This window comes from Tachypleus tridentatus, chromosome 1 (genome assembly GCF_004210375.1).
Source record: "Tachypleus tridentatus isolate NWPU-2018 chromosome 1, ASM421037v1, whole genome shotgun sequence".
Lineage (NCBI taxonomy): Eukaryota > Metazoa > Arthropoda > Merostomata > Xiphosura > Limulidae > Tachypleus > Tachypleus tridentatus.
The window spans coordinates 178,996,487-179,003,845 of NC_134825.1; positions in this window are offsets into that span (position 1 = coordinate 178,996,487).

Sequence of the window (7,359 nt, forward strand, 5' to 3'; positions counted from 1 at the left end):
CTTTTAACACTGTGCCAAGATATCTTCTTCTGTTCGTTTACCTTAGAGATTTTTTTCTTTAGACAATTGGCATCTTGGCTCATGAGATTTTTCATAATTCAGCATGTGTCTTCCAACAATCTTAGAAACACTAACTTCCTATTTTCTCGTTCTCGCTGTGGTATTTAAAAATTGTTTTGTAGATTTACTAGTTTTTAATAACAGAGATTTGCTTTGTTTCTTGAATTACATTTTTTTCTATTTATTAACGTAGAAATCCATATCACTATTTCTCTATCCTTTGTGAGAGAAGAATGTTTACACATAAGTGAAATTTCAACAGTGGCGAGGAGATGTTGTTACGTGTTGATGACGTGACAGCCACTTTTCATATATTAGTGAACACCATTTTGTCGTCTGCAACGTCATTCACATCTATTTGACATGACAGCCACTTTTCATATATTAGTGAACACCATTATGTTGTCTGCAACTTAATTCACATCTATTTGACATGACAGCCACTTTTCATATATTAGTGAACACCATTATGTAGTCGGTAACTTCATTCACATCTATTTGACATGACAGCCACTTTTCATATATAAATGAACACCATTATGTAGTCGGTAACTTCATTCACATCTATTTGATGTGACAGCCACTTTTCATATATTAGTGAACACCATTATGTAGTCTGTAACTTTATTCACATCTGTTTGACTCTCTTTCATCCCTTCGATTTCAATAGGAAATTCAGCAGAAGGTCAGCTTGTTTGTTTACGTTCATCTACTTATGTGAACTTCCCACTGAAGACAGTATTCGACCATCCTCTCATTATGTGGGCTTAATTTCTCATATATGTTCCATTCCAGGTCTTTTTCCCTCTCTCACATCCCGTTTCTATAAATGTAATCCTGATGTATTACTTGTTTTTCCTCATTTACTTACATCTGCATACATACTGATTTCTTTTTACACCAACTACATTTCCAGGATTATATGTCTGGTCCTTGTAGTCTTACTGATTCATTGATTAAGAATTATAGTTATTTTTACATGCACTATCTAGATTCACAAACTGTGGTATAAATTTTGAATTTTTGGAAAGCTGACCCATTTATTCAGTTCAACTACCCAGTACACAATTACCCTGTCTTTTCCTGAACCTTCTTTGTTTGCCTCCTTGCACTTTACGTCTTCATTTCATGTGAGAAGTACTTCATAGAGATGCTGTTCCCTTTGGAATGATTCTTGTTCCATTCGGTTTTCTGCTGTGGCTTGTTCTATACAATGTTTCTTCCTCTGGTCCCATATGTCAAATAACGGATGGATTACAACCATTCTTACACATAGGATTTCTCTCCAGTTCTTTTCTCTCTAACGATCAGTTCTAAACCTGTTCAATTTCATCCACTTTGAAATCTATTCTGTTTTCTTTAGGTGTGAAGAAATTTACCAATCATCTTACAAGGTTTTACTTGATGTCCTTAAAAAGACACGGAAGGGATTTAGTTATTAATCTGTCCAAAGTTTTCATTTAGAAAAGGTCTCTTCACTTCGTTGGATCATTATTCCATATTCAGGTCTATATTACAAACGCCTTTCCTCCTATTCCCACCACAGAGTTCTCTAGATGCTTCCTTTTCTTCATCCACTGATGTTATAATTTATTGTTTCAAACACTACTTTGTCTCCTATAATTTCAATCACGTGGTCAATCACGTTGACTTGGTCTGTGGTTTCGTTATTACATCCAAGATAGCCTTCTGTTTTCATACCCATGGAAAGAGTCCTCCAGTCATATCCTTGATGGTATAAACCCGTTTTGGATGAATTGACAAAATGCTCAAATCCTTACTCACTCCAACCCAATACTTTATCCTCTTGACCCAACCATTTTCCCTGTTTCCTACTGTGCTCGAGAAACTCGCTGTGGCTAGATAATCTATTACCACTGTTTTGGTTCCTTTACTTTGAATCGTACCAAACCCACACCTCTTCAGAAATGTTATGTTTACTGGTTGTGATACATCATTGAAAAACAATCTCATCTTAAACATATGTACCAGCATAAGCAATTCTTCCACATCAGTGTGTCCGACCTCTGTTCTGTTCATTGGACATGTTTGTATTCCTTACCACTGCTAGTGAATTGTTTGATTATGATCCATTTTGATAAATTCGTGGTGATTTTTTTACATCAATTATAGAGCAGGTATCAGATCTTTAATTCCTTTTTAAAACACTCGACCGACATGATTCGGCATCCATCCAATGGATTTGCTGTATAGATTCTCATGTATTTGAAGCGATTAATTTGAGAACAGATCATTTGTATCATGATCTGCCTATCAAATAGCCACTTCACTCACAAGTTTTCTGATGCGTATGTGTTCATTTGGGTAATTACGACTTATTTTCTCTTTAATAATAAAATTTCATGAGTGGAGCAGTATAGAGGGAGCTATTAAACAATAACATCATTATCCATTAATAAGAATCACGTGAGTTTAGATTGAAGTTGCCTAAAAACTAGTGTCATGCAGATATTCAAGGCAGATGTTCACAGAAGATATAATCTCTGTGTGAAATGGTAAGTGTCTAATGGAAACACATTTTCATGTAAGAAAATGTTAACTTTTCCCAAAACCAGATGTCTTTTGAACTAACCAGTTGGAGATAATAAAATGGGGGTTACAATCTTCATCTCTACATTTGACACAATAGTTTTATGATGTGTTAAAATTTTTCCTTCTTGTTTTTTTACTTTAACGTTTTTCATGCTGTTTATTACTTTATATTTTGTACAGTTATTAAGTAACTTGTTTCAAAATTCACTCAATTTAAACACGAATCTTAAATTTCGTGTTACTGTTCATACACTTTTCACCTGGGATATTTTTCAACACATTTCTCAATCGGTCTGAATTTTCTTTCTTTTCGTTTAGATTGATGCAGTCTTAATCTGTCTACTAGTGAAGTAATTTCTTTACTGGAGGTAATAGCTGTAATGGAAGTCCTTATGCCTTTGAGTCACACTCACTTTCACATCTGTTACTGAGTATAACAGAATCAATGGAACCTGGTATCCATTACTCAATACCTATAAGATCCTTTGTACAGTGTGTTCTTTCAATACCCAAGTGTTCTGATAGTTATCTAATCAGTGAAATACTCAACCTCTGTACACATTTACCACCCATCTCAGAAAGAACAGTCATAACTTTTTGGTCTCCAATACCACATCGTTTTGCTTAGATAGTAAATTAATTCTATTTAGTTAGACCAAGTTACTTATATATGTTTCCTTCTCAAGGTTTTATACGTCACTCAGTCCACACCTGCATCTGTCCTTTTGATAACACATTTATGGCCAGCTCAAACTTAATTTCCAGTCCTTATCCTTCTTCACAAAATACCCCCTCTTAGTACTTCCCCTTAAATATCACTCATTCATCAGACTCGGTGTCAAATTATCATTCCACTATCACCACTCTCCGGTTTCAAACGTGGCTTTTGGATAAACTGTACATGTAGATTATTTACTTTTCATTTCTATATATCATTTTTCCTGTACTATACTACACTAGAGAATGTTATAACTGTACAATCTCCTGCTGGTTAGTTTGTGGTAAAACTGGTTTTAGAAAGTACTGGACCAACCAAGTAGTATTAGTTGGTTACGAAAACCCTGTCATATCTTCTTCAAAAGGTTGATTCTCAGGTGGTCTGGTATAGAAAGGAGACAGACTAGTCTAGATGCACTGTGTTGACTAGGATATCACACATTACCATGGGAAAGGTGGACCAACCATCATATCTACAATTAAGGATGTCATCCTCTTTTTGACACCCAGTTTAGTGAAACGTACTGTCAACATGGGCGAAGACTGTATTTGGTTATGAGCGTTGTCCCACATGTGTTTTTCTCTAGGTTGAGATGTTGCACTCCAATAGAGATGCATTTGGACACTTTCCGAAGGGTGCTCATCACTGTTTCCTCAACCAAGTCAGTGTGAGTTTAGGTAAGATATCGTGATATCGACTCACACTTCTGGTACTTCTTTTCTTGGAAGCGGTTGCGACAGTAGAAGTAGTCACGTTCCTGTTGAAACCTTGGGTAGGTGGAACTAGTGTCGACAGAACTAAACAGTAAAGCCATCTTATGAGAAGTGGTATCTATCGGAAATATATTTACGGTGTATGAGAAATATTAAGTTTTCATAAATTCACAATCAACGTACAATAACTTTTTCTTTAAAAAATATATACACTACAGATGTAAAGCAAAGCTGAAAATCGACATTACCAAAACTGTATTCAACTTTTTTGTGTGTAATCTAGTGTATATACAAATAACTATAGATAAACGTATTTACTGGTCCTTCTGTTTGTAAGTTCAAAAGTAGAATTATTTGGTTTTATTCATGCAAAACACTTACCATCATAACTTATCAGTATGTTTAACCTGTAAAGGCAGATCGCAGATATAATGACACATTTAAATGATATAACAGTAATATCTGATTCCATGTAGTCCAAAACATCAATTATGGTAAGGATATTGTTGAAACATGTTATTGAGAAGAGATTCAAAGAGACTATATCCACATGTTCAGATTATTTATTGATACGAATAATTGAAATCATGTATATGTTTTTGCAATAAGATTTGATCAAAACTGTAGGTGTGCTGTATAAATAAAATTATAAAAAAACAACAATTAAAGACTGAATTATTTAAACAGTGAACAGACAGTTTGTCTGATATATTTTCATTACAACGGTTCTTAACCAATATGAGGAATTTCTTTAGATTTGTTAATTTCAATACAACTACGTACTGAAAATACAAAGTACTAACTAATTTACATTTAATCGTATCTTTGTATAGTTCTACTATTATTAGATAGACTTGTTTAAAAGATTCTAACAAACAAGTTTTTAAATCTTCATAACATGTTCGATCCTACATGATTTATTCAATACTAAATTGTTATATAACAGAAACTGATCAAGAAAACATTTCTATATTTACTGAAATATTAAAATTGTTCATGTATGATGATTTAATACATTTTATATTTTTAGTAGGATGCACATGGTTCAGAATGTTATATTAAAATAATTTTGAATAACCAAATCAACATCTTGAATATAAGGTTCCAGTGGTACAGTAGCAACATTATTTGTAATTTAGTATGTAGTTGGATGTCACTAAGACTTTGTCACATTTGAAAAAGTATGTGATGGTCATGAAAAATAATCATGTACATGGATTGTGAAGATATGTTCACATGAAGGACTTTTCAAGATGGAGATAATCCTTAAACTTAGCTGAATTGAGAAACAACACACTTCAACATTTTCAACAACTTTCACTTACACTATATTATTGGTATACCTTCATTAACACTATATTAGTCCTGTATGGCCAGATGAGTAGTCGCTTGACTCCCAATTTGAGGGTGACGGGTTCAAATCCCTGTCTCACCAAACATGCTTGCCCTTTCAGCCAAGTGACGGTCAATCCCAGTCTTCATGACTAAAAGACCAGGTGAAGAGTTGGCGGCCTTTCACTGCTAAATTAGGAACGGCTAGCGGAGATAACTCTCATGTGACTTTGAACAAAGTTCAAGCTCCACCAAACCAATTAACACAATATCACTGATATAATTTATTATGTAAGGGATATATTCGACTTTTATTTTGATATAGTTTTGTTGTAGTGGGTGTTTACTATAAGCTACTTTATTAATACCATTTTTACGATATTAACACCAATAACAGCCTCGCTTCAGTCATAGTGACACCCATGTTGATGTCTCAGAAGTCACAGTGACACTTGTAGACGTAACTGAAAGCGGAGCTAGTTTTACTATCTGGCATTTTGTGTGTAAATATGACGAGTTTCTGTAACGTTTATTGTATACAGGAAATCTATGTGTTTATAGTTTTAACTCATGATTTACTTAAGGTAAAATGTTAGTAATTTGGAATGTCTATGACGAACACCTATTCCAGCCTTGTAACAATAACCACAGACTTAGCTGCCGATACATTAGTTTTATTTAGAGAGACACAGTTATGGACATTCCAGACACAGAATACCTAGATATTTTCAGTTACTTAGGGTTCAGTGCCTCATATTGAAGGTATAAAAAGTTTAGATGTCTTGTAATAGGCTGTGTGTACAGTGTCAGACTCGTTCATTTTGGTAATGTAGTCGAAAGTAAAGAACTGGTATAAAAATTGTTAAACTGGACCCAGATGTGTTCTATATAATCACCTTCACTTACTTAGCAGTATTTCATGTGTGCTGATGGGTGATATCTTTCTTTACCTAAAGAGAGTCAAATTGTTTGTCAGGTTGTTCGATAACGTTTACCACATTTTTTGTGTTAGACCTATATTGTTTGTTTTTTGAAATTTCTCGCAAAGCTTCACAAAGACTATCTAAGCTAGCCGTCTCTAATTGAGTAGCTTAAGAAACGAGGAAGGCAGCTGGTCATCATCACCCACCGCCAACTCTTGGGCTACTATTTTATCAACGAGTACTGGGATTCACTCATTTTATAACGCCACCTCGACTGAAAACGCGAGCATGCTTGTTGTGACAGGGAGTCGACCCGTTTTCTTCAGATTACAAGTCGAGTACCCTAACCACCTGGCTATGCCGGTACATTAGACCTGGAATCTAGATCTAATTGTTTATCTACACAACGCTTGTATTGTAACGATACGCTACATGTACACATTTTTAACTTACAGATCATATACTAGTAAAGTTTTTAATGTGTGATTTGATCCAAATATTCACATTTCGCGTAAAACAAGCACCACCTTCAGGCTGCTAAATATACTTACAGTTTCTGAGATAATATAATGTATTGATGAAATATGTGTAATTAATTTGTAAAAATGACTCAAAACTTACAAAAGTTCTATCTTCATATTGGTGAACTACTAATTATGTTTGACAAGAAAATAGTGAAAACATTAGGACCAACACGGTGGTGATTAACTTACCAGTAGTTCACATATGAACAAAAGTTTATATATTAAGGGTGTATTTCACATGCTACCCTATATAACTTATGGTTAGGATAGAGTATTGTTTTGGTTGGGTCTGTATCACAAAATGTCTGTTTTTGAAGCTTTTGAGATTCTAATATTAATATTCGCGATGTACTCCGATAAAACAGTGGTGCACCTTCAGATGTCATCTCTAGAATCAGTGGTTCGATTCTCTCGGTAGACGAAGGAGATAGCCCAATATTCATGATAATTTCATTCTCCGAAAGAAAATGATGGTGTTACTCACGTCCAGCAGCCACATTATTCTACATGGAGACACCAACAAAGATAACCAAAGG